The sequence below is a fragment of the Fukomys damarensis genome, unplaced genomic scaffold, assembly GCF_012274545.1.
Source record: "Fukomys damarensis isolate Sample0158 unplaced genomic scaffold, DMR_v1.0_HiC HiC_scaffold_15, whole genome shotgun sequence".
NCBI classification, from domain to species: domain Eukaryota; kingdom Metazoa; phylum Chordata; class Mammalia; order Rodentia; family Bathyergidae; genus Fukomys; species Fukomys damarensis.
The window spans coordinates 53022847-53046639 of NW_022900927.1; positions in this window are offsets into that span (position 1 = coordinate 53022847).

Consider the following 23793-nt stretch of genomic DNA (forward strand, 5'->3'; position numbering starts at 1 on the left):
TTTTTTTTTTTTTTTTTTTTTTGACACTCTGGACTGTTAGGTGTGTGTGTAATCAATCAGATGTTAAGTTCACCAGAAATCAGACCCTGAGACAAAGATTTCTTGTAGGAAGTTGATGGGGGAAAACTTTCAGAAACAGCACTGTGAGGGAGAGAGGAAAGGACACAGATGAACTATGTTGCTGATGAGGCAGCCCCAGCCGATGCCAAAGTGCTGGAGCTGGAAGAACCTTAGAGCGGACTTAAATACAAAGAGAGTTGCGCTTCTAAGCCTCATCAGCCTGATGTATAGTGTGTGCTTACCCCAAAGGACAAAGTTGTGAATTGTGAGAAATGCAGTAGAGGAAGAATTAAGTAAGTCGCCCAGTACTGAACACAAGAATGGAACAATGACTCACAATATCCACTACAAGAATTTCCTATCTTATTTATATGGAAAAGATCAAAGTAATTTTTCATATAAATCAAGTCCACAGTATTTTCGATTACTGTCAGAATGTTTTTGTAATTGTTTGTCTCAGTGAATATGAGTTGGTCAAAGGCAAGAACCAAGTTTTGCGAATTGTCTCCCTGACATCTGGCATTTTAGATGCATAACTGCTCAATAAACGCTAAATTTGAAATCTTTAAAAAATGGCTACAACAAAAGTTTATATACTCTTAAACACACTACATTTTATTAGTACTATAGTTAAATCATTGATTTGTCTATCAGATTTATACATGACTGTTCATATGCTGTTAATAAAATACAAACACAAAAATGTACTGTACTAAGTATTTTGTTACCAAGTTTAATAAACTATTATGTGATCCAGGAAGTTTCAGAGACATTACCACTTGAACAATGAGAAAAAAAAAGTGGCTGATTCTTCCTCAAATTTTCCTTTAAAAACCACAACAATACTGACAGTTTATGTTCACGTCATCCTAAATCTAAGATAAAGACTATAAAGATATAATAGTTCTCAATAGTAATTTCATAGTATAACGTATGAAAAAGAACTTTTTATCCCAATTTCTCGCATTTACAAATAGCTCTAAAGCAAAATATTTATAAGAATATACAAAATTAGATGTATCCATTTAAAAATATTACCCATAAGCAGTCAAAAGTGATTTCCTAAAATGAAATTGAGACTGGCCTTTGATTTTGAATTTTTCTTCTTTACCTGTATGTATTTAATATTATATATTTCCATCTTATTATTGCTTCCATTGCATTCCACAGATTTTGATACATTGCCTTTTCGTTTTCATTTCCTTTAACATTTAAATTATGTCCCCCTGAGAGGTCTTCTTTGAACACTTATCTAGAATAGTGTTGTCTAATTTGAAATATGTGGGGATTTGCTCACAGTCTTTCTGTTTGACTTCTGTTTTAGTTCTATTTACTCTAAGAACATAGTTTGCATTAAGTTTGTAAAAGCATATTTTATGTCTCATAATGCATTCAACCATGCTAACTGTTCCATGTGAATGAGCTTCAGGAGAATATAAACTCTGTTGTTGGCTATAGTCTTTCATAAATGTTAATAATATCAAACAAACTGCTAGTTTTATTGAATATAAATATTATCTGATTTTCTGTCTGATGTTTCACTAGTAAGTAAAAAAGATGTGGAAGGTTTTGACTATAGTAGTGGGTTTGTCTTATCTTTTCAATTCCGTAAGCTTTTGCATCATAAATTTCAACATTCTCTTGTTAGTCAATTTAGTAAAAATTAAAATTAACTCCTATACACTGATGTAGTACCTTTGTTTTTCATGATAATGTTTGAAGTATGTTCTTTAAATACTAATAAAGCTATATTTGTTTTCTTTTGATTAATGTTACTATGGTATACCTTTCTCAATCACTTTATTCTTAATAAATCTGAGATTTTATTTCTAAAGTTGTTTTCTTTTAGACAAAGTATTTTTTTACCCCTTGTGTAAACCCCTATAATTTATGTGGTGTTTTGACCACTCACATTGGAAATAAGTATTGGTATGGTTGAATTAATTTCTGAAATGCTTGTCCCTTTGTTCCATGTGTTGCAGGTATTCTTTCCCTGTTACACTTTTTCTACTTTCTTTGGCTTTACATGAGCACATTATGTGACTTAATCTCCTCTTTTAGAATATAGATTTTTTAAAATGCAGTGATTTCCTTATATTTTCCAACGGATATTTTAACAAATCTAATTATCATTTGAAAAATGTTATCTCACATCATCTGTATTGCAAATGCATTATGTATTTCTTCAGTTTTTCCTTCTTATGACATTATTTACATCAATTTCATTTAGCAACATTTATAACTTTCTCTCATTATTACTTTGCAGAAACATGTTTTAGATCAAATGAAAATATGAAAAATAAAATATTTAGATGATCTTATGATTTTCTTTTCTTGTGTGTACTTCCATGTTTTATCTTAAATCCTTTTCTTGCTCTCCAAAGAAAGTCAACAGTTTTTGTATGTAGGTGTGTGGGCAATGAATCCCCTAAGTTTCTGTTTGCTTGGCAAAGCCTTTATCTTTCATTCACATTAAGGATAATTTGGGTGGGTATGGAAATGTTGAGTTTGTTTTGTTTTTAATTCTTCTCTTTTTCTTTCAACATTCGCATTTATCAGACTTTACTCTTCCCAAATGTTTTATACCAAGAAGCTCGCTCCATGCTTATTCCTCTAAAGGGAGGTGCATTTCATCCTCTGGGTTTTTTAAAATATTTTTTTAGCCTGGTGTGGTGGTGCACACCTGTAACCCCAGCACTCAGAAGGCTGAGGCAGGAGGATCACTATGAGTTCGAGACCAGCCTGGGCTACATAGTGAATTCCAGGTCAGTCTCAACTACATAGTGAGACCCTGTCTCAAAACAACAACAGGAAAAAAATTTATCTTTCTTTTCTGAGAACAGAAAGGGATTCAAAGGTTTAGTATGATGTGCCTAGCTTTGGTTTTGGCAACATGATTAATTGAGAAGGTTCTCAGTCATTATTAGTTGTTTTTCTGGTATTCTAACTATGTACAAGTTGCACTTTCAACCGATGTTCCATAACTGTTGCTCTTTCGAGATTTTCCCTTTCTGATTTTCCTTTTTGAAGGTCAGGTCAGGGAGTTTCTGCTAACCTGTGTTCATGCTCAGTGATTCTTTTGACTACACCAAGTTCAGCGGTCAGCTTGTCCTCAGTTGTGTTTACACTGTGTTTTCAAGTATTTCTGTCCGTTTTTTTTCTCAGAGTTTTTACAACTTACATTTCCCATCTGTTCTTAAAACATCCCCCATTAAATTCTATAAAGTACTATCATAGGTTTTTATGTTTTTCATACCAATCTGATAATTCCAGCATCTGTTCCATATCTGAATCTGTTTCCGATGCCTATTTTGTCTACTTGGGAGACTTTTCTTGCTTATTTGGCTTAACTTGACATATTTTGTAAAACTACGCATGCTTTATTGAGACATGAAAAGTAAGTAGGATATTGTTGTGAAGATTTATGTCACTTTGCTTAAGAATTGGACTCTATCCATATCTGATGTGGGTTTAGATGAAAAAAGTTTCAAATTCCTCTGATGTCCTTGTCTTGTCTCCCTTCTTGGCTATGAGTATTCCTACATGCCCCTTCTTCAGTAATCTGTATTCCAGTGAATACACCTACAATTTCCATTAATATACTGGAGCCCTGTTATGTGATGGTAAGGAAAGGGAGAGAGTATTTCATAAACTTACAATGAAATCTTAGTCTTTGAACAAGCATTTATACCTGGCCTTCTCAAGTATGTACTCTCCTGACATACTTTACCCTCTGCTTTGGTAAAACATAAAGAATACAGGATATGAAGTAGTTTAAATCCACCTCCCTCAGTGAGGATATGACTCTGGTACCCCTCCGCCCCCCAGAGAGTGGATTTTTGTTCCAGAGAACGCTGTGGACTTATTACCCAATGACTTCTCATCCTCTCCCCATTCCAAAGTTATGACAGCAACTTCCCTGAATCTTCAACTAGCAAAGTAGAAGCCAGGAGATTTTTACATTTCTTGCAAGAAATTTGTCTGCACAAGTTCAAAAAAATTACATTTAATTATTTCTTCCACTTTACAGGTGTAGTGACTTCTACTCCAGCTAATAGAAAGCCAACTGAGATTCTGAGTTCTCCTGTTTAGGCAGACTTTAATGGAGTATTTTCCAGAAAACGGCAGTTTTTTCCTCTTTGTGTGAAAGGTCATTGGTATACAGATCAGTTTTTCATATAATAACTATAGGAATGAATTCCAAGCTTTTTATATGTTGTTTTGGAAAGTACAAATATCTCAGTTATGTTAAGTAGGTCAACTTTTTCTTTGGCGCTTCTAAGATTCTATTGCTTTAGTTTTTTGGGTTTTTTTTCCTTTCCATTGTTCTTTTATGAACATGTAACATGAAGTTGACCATCTTTAAGAAATTTTATGTGTATAGTACAGTATTGTTGAATGTAAGCACAATGCTCTTTGTCAGACCTCTAGAAATTAATCATCTTCATAACTGAAACCTGTATCTGTTTTTATAGTAATTACCCATTTTTGTCTCCCTCACACTCCTAGAAATCACTATTCCACTTCCTGTAAGAATGTATGACCTCAAAGTGCAAAATTCTGCTTTATTTTCCTATGAATAGCTTATATCACATACAATGATATCTTCAGTATTCAGTATTCATCCTGGTTGTTGTATATGGTGCATATGATTTTCTTCTTTCTAAAACCTGAATAATATTCCATGTTTTCCTAATCCACTCATCTTTCAGCAAACATTTAGGTGTTTTTCATATGTTGGCACTTATAGATGTTTCAGCAATGAACACAAGAGTGCAAATATCTCCCAGGACCGTAATTCCAGTTATTTTAGGTGAATATTGAGAACTGAGATTGCCAGACCACATATTATTTCTATATGACTTTTTGAAAAACTTCCAACAATGTAGAAGTGTTATTGTTTTTTTTCTCCATGGCCTTACTCATGTTTATTATTGTATGATTTCTTGATGATGACCATTTTTTCTCAAGTGAAATGAAATGTCTCTGTTGTTTTAATTTGCATTACTGTAATGGCCAGAATGCTAAACATTTCTTCCTGTGTTTATTGGCCACTTGTATTTCTGATAAGTATCTATTCACTTCACTTACCCATTTTTTGAATGGGTCTCTTAGTTGGGGGGGGGTCTAATGTTTTTTAGTTTTCTGTATATTCTAGATATTAGTCATCTAATATTAAACATTTCTTTGCATGGTCTAGATATTAGGAATAGCTAGGAATTTTTTCCCTATTCTTTAGGTTGTCTCTTTATTCTACTGGTTGTTTCTTTAGCTGTTCAGAGGATTTTAATACGATGATCCCATTTGTTGATTCTTGGTACCATTTCATAGCAACCAAGTTTCTGTTTAGAAACTCATTGCCTATGCCTACTATGGCTTCAAGAGCTTTATCTATTTTGTCTTCTAGCAGATTGAATGTTTTATTCTTAACAAGTAATATTTTCTAATTTATCGAGTGAATGCCTGAGCTTAGTTTACTGTTGCTTGAGGAATGTGGGTTTATTACATCGTTGCCAGTCACTTGTCTAGAGCAAGGGTCAGTGAATTTTATATTGTAAAGAACTATTCAGAAAAACAGTGTAACTAGATTTGGCATAGTGTGGTAAAGTCAGTACTAGACTAGATACATGCCCTGTGATCTATGAACTTCTATGCTTTCTTCTATTGAATTGTCTGCTTTAGGACACCATAAGCACCTCAATCTAAGCATGACAAAAACTGAACCCGACAATGGTCACCAACATTCATGTTCCCTCATCTATTTTTCACCTCAAGAATTGGCCAAACAGTGCTGGGAATTTAGCTCAGTGGTGACACTGCCTGCTTCGCAAGAGCAAGGACCTGAGTTTGATTCCCCAGTACAACAACAACAAAAAAAGGGAAAAACAGACTGCACATCTGCTCTCTCAGACTAAATGTTTAGTATTTGTTTCTATACTTTCCTAACACTCTGGCCTCAATGGCCTAAAGATTAACCATGTGATTAATCGTGTGATGTTTATCACTATCTTCTTTATCTACATCAGTGGCCCCTTGATTGAGGTTTTCTGTCAGAATGTGTGAAATAAACTCTGTTGTAATCTTCCTCCAATATAGCCTTACTCTAGACCAGCATCTGTAGAGCTACAATAACAGCAAATTCAAATTCAGAACGTAATTAGGGTATTTGTTACATAAAAATCTGCATAAAGATAAAAATAGAGGCTAATCTTTGGTTACAATTTGGTTCAATTATTCTAATTCATTTAATTTGTTGAACAATTGATCAAATTAACACTGACCCAATAGTCACATAATACTTTTTCTAACTGAAAAATGATCATTATTGTTTTAAAATACATATCATAACCTGGATTCATTCACTTTTTCATTACTTCTCTGATCTCTGCATTAAAATTCCTATTCATGTTCCAGTGTTGTCCAATCAACCCTCCTGTAGGGGTACATGGGTGATACCCACAATGCCCAGAGGGATAGCCACAGCCACACAAGGCTATAGAACACCAGGTTATAGTTCTGGGGTAACTGTGGGATTTAATGATCTATTAGAGTTAATTTTAGTTAGTTAAAAATATATTTTAAAAAGTCACGTGACTATCTTATTTTTAATACTAAAAGAAAATTATATGAGATTAATGTTGGATTCTTGCAAAGGTTTCCATTCTTATCTCCTAATTTGTTCTTTTATGCTCTATGGAAACACAAATCTTGAAGAAAAATTGGAGGATCCCACAGGCATTAAACTGTTCCATACCTCTAGCTGTGTTTTGCTTGGTTTTCTCTTCTATGAGCTGGTGAAATTCATTTAAATTTCAACATTTGCCTAAATATAAACCCTCTATGAAGACTAATGTAGAACAGATAAACTCTAGCATTCAACTGTGCTTATTTTTTTAGATATATATTTCACCCCATAAAATACAGTGCATTAGCTACATCTCTTGTGAATAAGAATGAGGCACTCTCCCTTTTAGTTCCAAGTATACTGGGTAAATGATGCTAAATAAAAATTGTGTGAATACATAAGTCAAGATTTGGTTTTATGGCAGTACTCAATTTAACAACTAGCTACATAGTCATAAATATCTACTATCAAAGTTCAGTAAATAAAAATCATATTATCTGGTTCTATAAAAGTTTGATACAGACTACTTTCCATTTCATTCATAGGCTAATGGTTTAAAAACTAAAAGATACAAAAATAGAATTGGAAACTATTTGGATCTTTAGAAGTGTGGCCATAGTTTCTTTTAAATGTAACCCATGTATCTCTGTGACTATACAAGATTATTTAGAGATAAATGCTATAGTTTGAAATTTGAGAAAACATGAATGTCAATCTAGGGCCTATCATAGGAAGGAGGGAATATATTTGTCCGTATACACATAAAATTCTCATTTTTCCAACTTTAACGAGTTTTTAGTAAGGAACATAAGAATTGATGGTTTAAAAGATTTTGAAATATGACTTTTTATCACTGAAATCGTTGATCCTTGTTTGCCAAATTTATGACCATTTCACTACCTTTTCTAGCCTTGTTGCTTTTTGTGGGTAATTATTGACTAAAAGAAGTCCACTTTTCATAATGTTTTCATGGAGAGTAGAGCTATGAATTATGAAAGCACATGATTTATGTATTTGTAGTGATGTATTACTATATGTTTTCACTTGCATTAAATTATACCCTGAAGATAACTGTAAATATTACTTGAGCTCCTCATTTAGGAGGCTGACATGCAAATACAGAATTTCTTGATTTATAGTGTGAATAAAGATTAAAATTCAAAAGTCATATTTTATTAAGAGAAAGAACATAACTGGCAGAAAGTAATTAATTTACTTTATCTTAATTTCCATCTGTGAACAAAATAATTTGCCATTGGCCATAAAACAGATCCGCTAGACATTTAATTAAATTTACTGTTTTAGAATTTAATTTCTTTAAGGCCTAATTGTAATCACATTCATGCATATAAAGCAGAATCTGTTGACGGCTTCATATTCTGAATGACACATTAACATTATCAATGAGAGTGACTTACCATAATCACTCAAGATTATTCAAAATAATCTAATGTGTGTCTTGACTCATTTTCTTTACATCACAAACACACATCTATTGGTTTCACATGCTAAGAGAGGAAAGTTTCTATGATACAGCAGAAAATTGTCAAGTAAATTCTTCACTGGTATAGGAAGCATTAAAAATCCTATAATATTGGCAATTGGATTCATGACTAAAAACACAAAATTAAAAACAAAAAGAAATTTTTCTTTCAAAAACCTCAAAAATGGACTGCAAACTTATTTAGGAGAAACAGCAACTCAAGTTCCTTACAGTAAAAATACACTACAATTTAGAAGATAGCAAATTGACCCAATAAACATGTAATTTTGGCAAGATGGATTCCAGGAAAAATGTGGAAGCAAAAGCCGCTTGCTTTTTGAAGTGTGTAATAAGGTACTTCAAGAGACATTAGTTTTTGTTAATCAAATGATCTACATCATAGCTTTTACTTCATAATTTACAGACTATGAGTAAATTGTCTTCCTTGAGACTGGTTTGTAAAATCACATTTATAGTGAAAACAAAAACACTCTGCCTCAAACAGTTATTATGAAATATTCATTTTTACATAAGATATACCGTGTGCTTCCCGTAGTACCTGAAGGACTGTAATTCATTGGAAAAGTCCTGAATACTGTAATATATTAAGTGAAGGCAGGCATTTCAAAATTATTGCATGTGTCATTTACAATGAAATGTAACAGAAGAATACATTAAACTCATCCAAACCTCCAGACTAAAGATCTGCACTAGCACAAGAATTTTGTCTGTCTTTTTAGTTGCTTAATACCTAGCTCAGTATAATGCATACATACATGTATATTGAGTCAGTGAATCAAAGAAAATATTAACTTATTAAGTAACTTTGATGGGATCTTCTAGATTGAAGCCTGTTGATGTAAACGTATTTGTTAGAGAAACCGTGCTTTTCCAAAAAGGGCACATTTTTTTTTCTCCTGAGAGAATGACTGTTACTTGCTCTAACACTGTGATGCTACTTTAGAATGTCAGACTTGAAAACCTAGACTTTTGTGTAAAATTTAGCCATTTTCCTAAAATTTTAGCCGGACTCTGAAGAGTCAACAAAACACAACAGGAGGAGAATACACTGCACAGTTTGCCTCTTGGTGATATCTCGACTCTACTTTTCAGTGGTATATCATAGAACCAGCAGTTCTGTATTCTCGATGTGATTGGTATATTTTTAATGTGCATGCAGCCGGGTACAGTGGCACCCACCTGTAATCCCACTTGGGAGGCTGAAGCAGGAGGATTGCTGCAGGTTCAAGGACAGCCTGGGCTACATAGTGATTTCAAGGTCAATCTGAGCTACGGAGTGAAACCCTGTCAAAGAAAATTAAATTTTAAAAATGTGCCTTAGACTCTACACTGAAGAATTAGGAAACAACAACTGTTTCTCACAATCCTTATGGTGATCTAGTGATGTCGTGACTCAAGAGGGACGTGCTGTTTCCTAGTGACACAATACTCTGAAGGAAGTGATTCTTGGTGTTATTTCATAGCTCTTATGACATTCTAAGCTTCCACAAGGCCAGTAATGTTTATCTCTATACAATTACTGTAGTGTTTTCATGTATTCCTATTTTCATAATCACTTCATAATGATCCATTCTTTTCAATGGATTATCAGCTGAGAAACATGTAATAAATAATCTACACAGCAAAAAAACTCAAAAGTTTTTATGAGTCCTAAAAAAATGGAAGCAAAGTGATTCGCTGTATTTTGTCAACTAGAGGCAGTAGAGGTATTGTCTCAATTATGCCCATGAATGGGAGTGAGAGCTAATCAACTGCTAATCTCTCCTTAGCTTTCCCAAGGGTGGTCCTTTCTTTAATTCACCTACTTACCTGAAAATCTTTTTGTTTCCCACCAAAGCTCCCTGGGCAAAGCACTAAGCCAACACTGAAAGTGATGCTTCTTCTTGCTCACAAAGGCAACTGATAGCTCACCAAAAAGAGCTAAGATTTGCAGGTCAGACCAGACACAATTGAGGGTAATATTTCATTATCAGATAAAAATTAATCTTGTTCTGCCATAAACAGCTTTCAGTATTTCTTATTTATTCATTCATTCATTTTTAAAAATACGTGCAAGCTTTCAGAATGGTGCTAGAGCTGTGTTCTCTGATATTCTTTTTATAAATTAATTTTATTGGTACATTTAAGGTATTCAGTATAATGACATTCATCGTTGGAAATTTGCACCCTTACATAATCCATCTTGGTTCTTATTTTTTCCCCATTCCCCTGCCCTCCCTTCACCCCCTCCACCCCTCCCAAACTACAAAGACTTTGTTTCCAATATTTCATTTTCTCACATTAATTCCATTCCCTTCTTGTTTTTTCCCTACCCCTCCCACTTCCCTTTTGCACCTTTTCTTATACTTTCACATTATTTATTAAACCTTTTAGTCCTTTTTTTACACTTTAAGTTCCTCATACTAGAGAAACTATTTGGTATTCACACGTCTGTCCCATTTATTTCTCTTAAGAGTATGGGACTCAATGTGCATCCATTTAGATATAAATGTCTCTAGTTTCTCATTCTTTATGGCTGAGGAGTACTCTGTTTTATTTAAAAAAAAAAAGCAAAACATTTTCTTTATTCATTCTCTCCTTGATGGGCAATTAGGTTGCTTCCAAATTTTAGCTATTATTATGAATTGTGCTGCTATGAACATGGCTACACATATATCACTATGGTTGTGATTCTTTTAATTCTTGGGGGAAGATACCTAGCAGGGGAATAGCTGGGTCAAATGGGACTTCCAATCCTAGTTCTTTAAGGAATCTGCATATGGATTTCCACAGTAAGTGCACCAGTCTACACTCCCACCAGCAGTGGAGCAGGGTTCCTCTTTCCCCATAGCCCTGCCAGCATTTGTTATTGATTGATTTCATGATGGCAGCCATTCTTTGTGAGGTGAGGTGGAATCTCAGTGTTGTTTTCATTTACATCTCTCACATTTTTTTTCATATGTTTATTTTCCGTTTCTACTTCTTTGTCTGAGAAATGTCTGTTCGTTTCAGATGCCCATTTTTGGCTTGGGTCTTTAAATTTGGAAGGTCTGATTTTTTTTAAGGCTCTTTATATGTTCTAGATAGTAGACCTTTGTCTGAGGAACAGCTGTTGGCTTTAGAGTTGGTTATTATCTCAAAGAAAAGGCCAATTACTGCTGTGAATAAAGATTCCATTGACATAAAAGGAGATATGCAAATGAGAGGTTTGAAAGCACAGTGCCCTTGTAAAAGAACCTCACAGTCTCCACATGGCTGATCTGAGAGACGTTTCCTTGGTTGCAGGAAGCCATCTTCAGAGGTAGCTATAACTTGGCAAAAACAGCATCTGCTTATTAATATCAACTTTATTTACACAGCATGCACTTGTTTTTTTTTTCTTTTCTTTTCTTTTCCCAGATGATTATTCAAAAACTTTCAAGCAACTTGGTAAATGAAAACATAAGGAAATATTTCTTGTCGGTTATATGCAGCCACTTTAGGGAATTTGCATTCCATGGAAGAGTGTGTCCCAGATGTGGTGCATAAGCTGCTTTTTCTAGAATCTTTAATGGAGAAGGAAAATCGAGACTTTTCAGTTGTGTCTCAGAAGTTCATGGCTGAAAGCGGTAGTAGAGGGACCATGAGTGGTCCTTCCTGAATTCTATCTAAATTCTAGGACACAGAAACGTCCAGTGATGAAGGCATCCCAAAATAAAATATACCTGAAAGATACAAGATGCTGGATCAAAGTAGATGATCTTCCAAAAAGTGATTCTTCGGTAGCAATGAAAAAATTGTACTACATCCAAATTTCTGTACTCTAAAAACCAAAATGTGAATAATTAAACCACTGACAATTTCCTGATGGTATCATACTTGAAGTCCATGGCACTTTGTATCATCTAGTTGACAGTGCATCTTTCCAGGTAGATCACAGATAAGATATCTGATTTCTACTAAATGGAATAGAAAGGAGACTGCTTCATTTCAGAAGAGCAATTTATGTCCCAAAGGCCATAATTAACCGAACTACTAATAGCCACTCTTACTAGTTTCTAAAACGGAGCAAGTTAGCTTTAGCATTAGATTTTTTTTCTTCACAAAATGTTTTGGCTTAGCGATAGATTAAAAGGTAGAGTTAAATAGACACAATACATTGTTTTGGAGTTCTTTGGCAGTGCAATAATCTGTATTTTTGTAACCCATTTTTACCGACGGAGCCACAGAATGACAGTGTGGTTTTAAATTGCTTACAACACATAATGTGTTCATGAAAAACTGCTATAGAAATGCTCTTTCCTTGCCATTTCAGTTTCTCCCAAAATAAGCAATTTGCTAGAGTAAGAGGCTTTGTTCTACTCCTCTCTCCCAAGCTCCCCGTGTTTCTCCAAGTATATCCGTAATAAATGGCCCTCTTGCCTTCCACTTCACTGTAACATCAGAGGCTTCTGCCACCTCCTTCCTTGCTAATTCAGCCCTTAGCTCTCAGCCTTTGATTTGCTTTTTGTCCATCTGGTACTGCGAGACAGTGAGGTGTTGAAGGAGAATTGTTTTTCTTTTCCACTCTGCCTTAGCTTCCTAGGGCTGCTGAAATTCTCTGAAATTTTCTTAAATTCATTAAATTCCTCAGTCTAGTGGCTTTAATCCTCACAAATTACCATCTCACTGTGGAGGACAGAAATCTGAAAGGCTCTCCCTGTTCTAAGATGAAGGTGAAGGCAGCCCTATGTTTGACCTTGTTCTCTTCTCCTTTCTATTACTCCAAGTTACTCACAGTCTGCTGCATCGTTTATTTCCCCTTCCAACTCCCCAGACAGCTGATTTCCTCTTCCTTACATCACTCTGACGCTAAGACTTCTACCTCCCTCTTTCTGGATGTTAAAACCCTTGCGATTGCGCTGGTCACACTACTAAAATGCAGGATACACTCCCCATTTTGAGGTCAGCAAATTAGCAGTCTTAATTCAATCTACTGCCTTGATTCCCCTTTGTCATTTAATGTAAGCTATCCACAAGTTCAGGGATTAGGACATGACTATCTTTGGTGGGCCATCCTCCTGCCTGCCATGCAGTTTTACCCAGGGTGGATTCCTTGCCTTTCTGAATATGAATTTTTGTTTTGTTTTGGTTTAGTTTGTTTTTTTTTTGGTGGTACCGAGGATCGAACTCAGGTCCTTGCGCTTGCGAGGCAGGCCATCAAACCACTGAGCTAAATCCCCGGCTGCCTTTCTGATACTTAGACACACAACATTGTGTGCTGAAGATGTCATTTTCAGTGTAGAATATTAGAATGCTTGTGCCTTGAACTACTAATAACTATCATGTTTTTAACAAGTGCCTGATACTGAACTCTGCTAGATGGAATTAAATGATATTAAACTTGTAAGCACTGAGGAATTTTTCTGTGTTCATTCTCTTTCCTCTTTATCCTAGAGCTCTGAGTTAGTGTGGGAAGGGGACATCCCTTAGTAGACCTCAAATTCTCTTTGGCCGACTGTGCTAATGCCTGAGGTGGGAATGAAAATGAAAATAAAGAACAGACAGCTTTATCAAAGACACTTGGCCTATAACCAAAGCCACACGCATCCTCTGATATGTGTTGTATTGGCAATAAAATTGACATTTTGAACCATCAATATTTCTTCTACATACAAGAAGAGTTTCAATTAGTAGACATTCTTTCTATATAGCAATTCTAGATCTGTTCTTCGTAGTCCCCAGTTGGAGTTCAAACACATATCTAATACCAAAAGCCTCATTTTGGGCTTTTAGTTATCTTTATCAACATGCTACGATTATGCTGAAGTATTGCTTTTGTGATCCATCATCTCATCTAACATAGGTGTTCAGCAATGTGAATTTCTTTCCCTTTTTTATGAATAAAGGAGATCCAAATATATGAGGATTTTAACCAATTATATACAGCAACTGTTTGACTAATTAGCTTTCAATGTGTAGGACAAAATAATGTTAACTTTAATCAATGAATTGGTTTTTTTATTAATTTACTGGTCTACTTATTCATACAAGTGGCCATTTTTGCTTTGGAGAAACACACAAAGAAGGTTGAGTGTGGTGCTGCATGCACATGATCACAGCCCTCTGGGAGGCTGGGGGGGGAAGAACTCAAGTTCCAAAGTTCCAGCCATGTTTGGACAATTTAATGATTCAGCAAGACTGTCTCAGAACAGAATGCATAAACTGTCCCCAGGAAATTTGAAATGATACAGGTGCCAGATAGAATTTTTTTCCTACTCCATAGCTGTGTTCAGTAGGCCCATTGCTTGAATAAATCAGATGTCTAATCGATGAATTATTTTCATGCTCAGAATTTCAGGTTTTTGTACTCCAGCATAGTTTGATTTTATTCTTTATACTATAAGAAAGCTTAATAGCAATGTGATTCATGGTTTTGTTTTGTTTGGGGAGCATGATTTAATTCATGGGTACTTTTAGAATCTGCTAGATAATCCCATTATCTTCATCTTTGTAATTAAACTATTTCTAAATCTCTGAAAATATAAAATATTCCTAAAAAAATATAAATGGGGGTAGGGTTGGGGGATGTAGTTCAATGTGAGGGCACTGCATTTAATCTCTAGTACCATTATAAAGAAAGAAGAGAGGGGAGAAGAGAAGGGAGGAAGGGAGAAAGAAAAAGAGAGGGAGGGAGAGACAGAGATAGAAAGTGAGAGAATGTGAGAAATGGGTTAGGTTGAATTTAGTTTGAATCTAGCATTTACCTTTTAAGATGAACACAGAAAAACTAAAGTAAAAGGCATTCCTGTATCTCTGAAAATAATGTTTCTTTTCTATTCCTGATGCAGAATAGCATCAATAAAAGACATGAAACTGTCAGGAATCTGAAATAAATTACACAAATTCAACTTTGTAGCTACGATTCCTACAGAGTTAACTTCTCGGTGAACTAGTAACAAACTTGGCATGACTATAACATGTCTAGATATTATATCTCCTGTAATATCAAATAGGTGAGGTTAGGATAAAATTTTGCTTGACTTAAAGGATGTGGACAAGCTGGTCTCTGGTATTATTGAGCTTTTGGAAAGCTAACTACTGGCGCTAAGTGAGGACACATCTTTTCCTGTTACAGCTGGTGATAAGTTTTACGGATTGGTAGATTTTTCTCAGGACATCAAATGCAGGATGACATCAGCCTGCGCCAGTGGGATTAGTTCACACCGCTCTTCGTGCTTGTGAAGAAAAGCAGTGACAGCTGCTTCATCATCCACTCTTTTGTTGTTGGGCAGATTTATGTAGGCCTTGATCTACCACATAGCTAATGTTAAAACCAGAATTCCCACCTGTAAGAATACACACTGCTGGTTTCAGAAGTATGAATACCTGCAGCATCATTTTTAGCTGTAACAGTAAAGCATAGTGTGGAATTCCTACCGTTTGGAAAAATAATTTGAAAAGCTCGTTCTGATTTAATTTTTTTCAACTACAAACTTTTCTAAGCACGTTTGTATGTAGGTTCCTTTGATATTTGCTAAAAGGTACTAAGATTATATTTGACTTAGTATCATGGTACAATTAAGAGACTAGGCTCCAGATTCAGGAAATTGTAGTTTGAGACCTAATTCTTTTATGACAGAAGTCATTTTCTCTAAAGTTAAGAATATTGACCTGCAAATGATGTTCATCAGCCTCAAACAATCATCGTAAGCATTTGTGAGAACATTTTTCTTAATTTTTAATGCAATATCCAATTTACAGTAATACTCAAAACATAATGCCCACCTATTATTATTGCTTTGTATTTGTTAGGGTTTGAGCAAAAACACCATCTTTAAAGTACTAAATCAGAAAGATTGCTTATCTCCTTGTGCAGAATAGTGAAAACTGGCCAGACTTTGTGTTCTCTCTATCCGGACCCATTGCTGTGGATACCAGAGCTCTCTCAGGCCTCTGGAATTTTTCTTTGTTGTGAAGGTCCAAGGTTACGAGTCTGTGAAACTTGTCTTTGTAATGGCAAGTTTCTCAGCCTGCCTTGGCTGTGGAAAATCATTACCAAGAATGCTTTGATGTGAAAGCAAGATGTAGGTCCACTCCTGTGATCCCATTGGGTCATTTCCTCTATCAACAACCCTGAGAGCATTCCCAAGTTCCCTTCTTCACAATCTTTCCAAAGACGAGAGGTTGAGGCTCCAAGTGGTATTCAATCTTTTTTCTTGGGTCCTTCTCAAAGAGCTCTGAATAGAAAATGCGAACTTGTTAAATGCAGTGAGTTCCCAACTTACAAACTTTTAAGTTGTGAACAGAAACTAAGGGACCCCATATTACAAACATTCCTGGATGCCAGCTAATTGTGTAAGGAGCTCATGCGTCTGCCAGGCATTGTGTTGTTGTATTGCTGTGTGCTTACTGTACAGTGTGATAGTGCACGCTAGTGCAGTTGGGAATTTACTGTATTTGGGCATGTGTTTCCTTTTTTATGCTTTATTTGTATATTTGTGTCAAAGGTATATAAGATTTGCTTGGTCAGACATACGAACCAATCTTATTTATAAATATTCTCCCAGAATGGAACTCGTTAGTAAATACAGGGACTTACTGTACAAGTTATTTGTCAACAGTTGCCCTGTGTATCAGTGAACTTCATTTAGAGACTCTCATGTGGAAAGGTTGGTACTTTCAAAATCGCATGAAGTATTTCCAAGGTAATAAAATACTGGGATGCTAGGCGATAAAACAAAAGACACATTCTCATCCCTTTGCCATTGTTCACTATGATACAAAGCAGAAGACTGGGACAGATTTTGGGGCCTAGACTGGCACTCGTTCAGAGAGAATCTTTGAACTCACTGAGTAAGCATGCTTGCTTGCTTCTATTATGTCACTAACTCTTGCCTTTTACTAGAGAGGAAATTAGATAACAGGTATGAGAAATAAAAATATGATAATAAATTTTTATCTGTTTATTTTTGCTTTGCATTTTGACTTTTATTAGCACATGTTTGCTAATATATTCACTGCGGGGAATCGGTGCGCACCTGTGACACATTTTCATGCCCTGTCCTTCCCTTCTCCTTCCACCTCCCTTTTACTTCTGGCATCAGATTCATTTATTTATCTTATAACAATTTATAAAGCTAATCATATATATGTGTGTGTGTGTGTGTGTGTGTGTGTGTGTGTGTGTGTAGACTGAAATCCAGAACAACAGGCCAAAGAACATGTAAAACATAAGACAATTGTACTAAGTCAGGGTGCACTTGTAGATAAAAATGGTTACTGGATTATAATAATGGTTTTTTACTTCTGGCATCAGATTCATTTATTTATCTTATAACAATTTATAAAGCTAATCATATATATATGTGTGTGTGTGTGTGTGTGTGTGTGTGTGTGTGTGTGTGTTTCCTTCTCAATAAATTTAGGTAAGTCATTTCTTTTCTATTTTCTCTTCTTCTCTTTTCTTTTCACCTACTTTTAACTCCCTCTTCTCTCCTTTTCATCCTTCCCTTTTCCGTTGCCTTCATCTTCTTCCTCCTTTCTCTCTGTAATTTCTAGGTCATATGAACCCTGCTGTGCTTTAAACCAAGGAAGATACAGGATTTTGGAGTCACCCCTTGACTGTCTTTAAAACTGCGAGGGAGTAACATAGAACTAAACAGAAAAATACATACTTTGAAGATACGTCATTTTCAAAGCATATTAAATCAAAGTCATTTACATTTTCTCATTCTTTCATTTTTAACTGTGCAAATTAACTGTGATATACAGATGAATTCTCTTTTTATATACTTGGTTTTACAGTTGCTTAAATTTATAAAGAAAAATATTCTCTTTGGGGGCGGGGTACCATGGATCGAACTCAGGCCTTTGTGCTTGCAAGGCAGGCGGTGGAACCACTGAGCTAGATCCCCAGCCCATAAAGAAAAATATTCTTTGAAATAATTTGATTGATCACAGAGAATGATCTCAGGCTGTTAGTATAACTTGTTCTTTATTATTTTGCTCTCATCATAGAAAAAGAATGATACAATACGCCAGGTGGAAATCTAGTTTCTCCTTAGGGTTCAGGAATGTAAATAAAACCGCAATGTAATAATATGGCCCAGCTGTGCTTGAGGGATGAGCAGAGGCCACAGTTGTGATGTGACATCTGAACTATTTTTCACAACAGATTTTTTCCAGCTGAAATTTGTCATCTTCGTATATAAGACCCACCACGTTACATAAATTTACAGAGATGTTATAATTTTTAAGAAGACGGGATTCATGAGCTAGAAAGTGTTCAGAAACCAGCCTTCTCTTTTGCTCCCCAAATGTAATTCAAACTGACTGTAAGAAATGATATTCCTCTCTGAGAGAGTGTGTGTGTGCCAGAGAGAGACTGACAGACAGAGAAAATGGGATTCTGAAACTCAGGCAGAAACTACTTGTTTTGTAGCTATATATACTGAGAAATGTGTGCGTGCTTATGTGTCGAATAAATATGCACTCGTGCATGCTTGTAAGTATGTGCCCCTTTGTTTAAGTATGAAGTACTACGAGTAGTTTCAGGTTATAGAAAAATTACCTAGAAATGTATTGCATTACTCTGTTTGCCCCTCGTAACATATTCTGCTATTAATACGGGTTTTAACAAATACATAATGTCATGTATTCACCATTATGATATCATACGGATAGTTTCAATATATGAAAAGTGTCCTTTGAATAGATGAATCACATCATCTATTCATTCCTGCTTTCCTTCTACTTGCTTTCAGAATTCATTAATATTTTAGCTGTCTCTATAATATTGTCTTTTTTAGGTTGTCATATAGTTGGAATCAGACGGTATATAATCTTTCTAAGCTACTTTCCTTCCCCGAGCAACATGTATATCTCCAAGTCTATTTTTGGTTTGATAGCTCATTTCTTTTTATTGTTGGCAAATATTCCATTGCATAGCTGGACCACACTTTGCTTGTGTGTTACTCTACTGAAGGGCATTCGGCTGCTTCTAAACTTTGACAATTACGAGTGTAACTAGTATATACATGTTTATACCCATATGCAGATGTATATGCACACACACAGTATTTGGTGGGCATAAAATTTCAATTCATTTGAGTAAATACTGGTAAATAATTATTAATTATGCATTGAGCCTGTGTTTAGCTTTTGTAAAAGTTAGCCAAAGGGTACTACAAAGTTCTAACATTTTCCATGCCTATAAGCAGTGAATTAGAGTTATTTGAAACATTTTGTTGTTTTAAGAAAGGTAATCTAAAATGCAGCTTCTGAGTAAGAATAATCAATCAGATAAACATTAGTTAATTTACTTTTCCTAAAAAATCTGGGGAAAAAAATCTGGTATATGTATGTTCAATTGTGTTGTTTTACAAAATTAATCATTTCTTTGATAGCCCACATAAGTGGAAAGTATGTTTTATATATGATCTTTATATGACCATTATTAGCTATATGCAATAAAGTAAATATATTTTGTGTATGCTTAAGTGTTGTAAACTATGTATGAAACTCGTGAGTACTATAAATTCCTACACTTCTGAAATAATCACAAATCATGTTGATATTACTTACTCTCAGTATTACAGATTTTTTCTAGCAATTAGACATGGATTAGTGAGTTCTGAGAACTGAAACACTTGGAATCTCATTTTGTAATGAGATTTGTAAGAAATTCAGTTTTCAGAGCTGAAATTAAACATTTGAGCATGATATCTTTATAACAAAATAACACTTAATTTTCTTCATTCATTTACAGTTACAAAGCCAACATTTGCAGTAAATTTATTTTAGTCCCTAAATTTTGTGAGTCAGGGGTATATAGTGGAACAAATGTGAATCCTAATGTCAAAATACTTGTCTGAGTTCTCAGATCCATGGTTCTTTGATATTTGAAGTTAGGTAAGTGGTGAAAGTTTTACTGGCTTCAATCTTCCCATTCATAGAAAATTTTTCATGGAATAGTTGTAGATTAAATCAGACAATATCTGAAAATATTTTAACATAGGAGCAAGATAGCAAATAATAAATATTAAGGGATACTATGGTATTATCATTACTTAAACATGTTTCTTGGACTGTGTTTCTCTTTACTTACCTCACTTATTTATCAAACACACTTCAAATGTTATCTTCCCATGAAAAATCTTCCTTAGCAGCCAGCCATTCTATACCCTCCCCTAGGCATCTGAGTGAGGCTTCATAGATGGGTCCTTTTCCTGGTCCTTGTACAAACATTCATCGCACTGTATACCTCATTTGTTCAGTGCCTCCACTCAGCTATGAACTCCTTAATGTCTCCGATTCTGTTATTCCTTTGTTATTACAAACACTCAAAAAATAGGAAGTATATTATCAATGCACCTTTCGCTAATATAACGAATAGCTTGGCTTGATCTGTGACTTCTGACACAGAAGAACCGATGGAGAAACTGAAAAGAGGTTCATCAGGGTTTGGGCCAGATGTGGTGCGGTGTCTCAATGATGTCAAAAAGACTCATTTCCTTTGCAAGTCTCCATGGCACATTTCTCAGTGCTGTTTCTACTCAAGGCCAACACTTGATGTCCCATAATGCCTGTCGTAATCCACTAGTGGTCACCAGACTACATTTATATTGAAGAGAAATTGAAAACATTTCTGAGTGGTTACCTTAGAAGGATGTAAAAGCTCTTTCTCAGAAAATATCTTAAACTGCCTGTGTAGAGTCACATACTCATCCCAGCAGGCCAGTCACAAAGTATTACTCATTGGGTTGGTTGAACTCAGATGCATTCCGTTCCACTCTTAACTTTTATCCAGCCACATGAGCTATGAACAGAAAGATGAAACTAGAATTGCTACTCATCTAAAAAGTTGAAACAAATCTGCTAGATACAGAGGTATTATTCTTCCTTTTCAAAGGCATAAAATTGGATTGGAAAATACCTTGACTTTGGATTCGTGGCATAGACAAGAGAATGACATATTAAAACCTAATTATTTATCTCTTTGAAAAAAATTCAAGTTATGTGTATAAGAACTAGCTTTTAAATGTACATTGTGTGCTGCCTTACATGGTTTGATTTTAACAGTAAAAGTAAAAGTCTTCTTTTTATTTTTGTTAATGCTGAGTCCCCGAGACATAGAGTACTGCCTGACACTAGGGATATAGTGAATAATAAAATTAATTCAATACTACTTACAGGATTTAGAACTTATCATTTGAGTGACTGCAAATCCATAAAGGATATTTAAAAATTTGCATTTTGTCCATCTTAATTATTAGGTTATCAAAATTTCTACCTTATGACTAATTTAAATGGCACTAGAAAATAGAAAGAAAATAAAGATCATGTGTTCCAAAGAACTTACTCAACTTATGTGCACAGCTGTGTCATGAGCTAACTGACTGATGGAGAAACCAAGAGTAACACAGCCAGGATTTTAAGGTTGTCTGCTAGAGGAGATCAGAGTTAACCTATGATCACAGGACATAGGTTATGGGTGTTAAAATCTAATTCACAACAGTAAGTCCTCTGCACCAAACCCTAAGAGGGCTTTTCATTTTCATTTATGAAAAACATCTAAGTTGAAAGGCTTATGAAGGCTTCAAGAGCACCTTCTACCATCAGCACCAATATAATTTCTTTGATTTATCTTCCACTAATTCTTCCCTCACTTCCCTCTCCCCTTTTAATGTTGCTCAGAAAAGTCAAGTATTCTCCTCTTTGCATTCATAGATCCCTTTAACTGGCATACTCTTCCCTTACATCGTGCAAGGCTTTGTTCAGAGTTAATTCTTTATTAGCCTCGGCACGGACAGCCTACGTGACACCAAATCCTATTATTCATCTATCTGGCTTGACACTTAACTGTGTTCTAACTTTATTCCCATAGTTCTTAACATTTAATTCTTTATTAGCCTCGGCACGGACAGCCTACGTGACACCAAATCCTATTATTCATCTATCTATCTGGCTTGACACTTAACTGTGTTCTAACTTTATTCCCATAGTACTTAACACCTTCTCACATAGTATAATAATGCAATTTGATTGTTATTATTCATTTTGCTTTCTTCATTGAAATATCACTTTTATGAGGTAGTAATTATTATTTTGTTCACTGATTTGTTTTGAGTACATAGAACAGGACTTAGCACTTGGAAGAATTTCAGTCTGTATTTATTAAATAAATGAGTAAATGTACTTGAATTGTTTCAACATTGTGTCAAATGAATAATTCAGGCATATCCTGAAGTAGAAGAGTAACCCAAAAAGGTAAATTAAATATCTTTTACTTTCTCACCTGCTGACTATTATTTAACTTATTAGTTTCTCATTAGAAAGTTTTATTGCCAACCCAAAAGTATTTATGAGTCTATTTAATGTTGGACTATTTACAATCAAATTGATAAAATACAGCTATCAAATTGAATTAAACAATTTTATAAGCTTATATTTTGTAGCCAATCCTGAGAATTTGAACATTGTCCAAGTGCCAAGCACATAAATATTTTCTAGTAAAAGCTCAAATACATGTGTAATTCCCTTAGTTGTGAACTACTACAGTTGAAACATGAATTTTTCCAGCGGGATCCTGCCAGGTAATGAGGATTACTTATTTTACCATATAACGGTACATGTCTTTTCTTTTTTTTTTTCTTTTTTTTTTGAGGAATATAAATCTCTGAAAATTATGATCTTACAGTTATATTTTTAGCTGTAGCAAATAAATAATCCTTACTTTAATAGAATTTCAAATGAATTCAAAATTATGCCTACTCAAGTGAAATAGGTTTTCTGTAGGTTTTTTTTTTATATATATAATTCTAGCTGATGAGAAACTGTTTTTCTCAATTAATTAAAAGTAAATCCTCTTACTTGGAAAATGGAAAATTGCTTTCATGAATAATGATTACTTTACATTCTTTTGTTCTGTGGAGTTTCTTTTCTTGAAGATGTTCAGTATTTTATTTTGTTTTCCAGAATTCCTTAGTTTTTATTTTCGTTTACCTTATGTTGAAAGAAAGAAGAATGGTTAGAGTCTCCTATACCATAATTTTAAAGTTCTTAGTCTGATGTTGTTTAGACTTGGCTACATATTTTCTCTGGGTCATACTATGTGACCACTTTTTCTTTTCTCCATAGGCTGCTACATCTGAGAAATATATCACCTAAAATAGTCCTTCAGGCTTTGCTTTGCAATACACAAAATTTTAACAGTCTTAGATCAGGCCTCCATTTAAATTTTTCCTTCTTGAATCAATCAAAATCCTTCTTATTCTTCCTATATTTTATTTCTCCTTTTACCCAGTCATATTTTAAAAAGAAATTATGTGTAAAATCATTCATGTAAGCCATGGATATGCATGAAATATTATCCATTTTCATAATGTTTTACCAATTACATTACATATATAGGTATTTGGTCTGTAATTCATTATTATTTATTTCAACAATAATTGAGTGCCTGTTTTGTTTCACGCAATAAGCACATGAAATATATTACTGAAAAAGGCTGGGGAAAATGGCACATACCTGAAATCTCACACTTTAGAAGGTTGAGGCAGGAGGACTGCAAGTTCAAGTCTGGGTAATTTAGAAAGTTAGTAAGACCCTGCCTCAAAGCAGAGAGAGAGAGAGAGAGAGAGAGAGAGAGAGAGAGAGAGAGAGA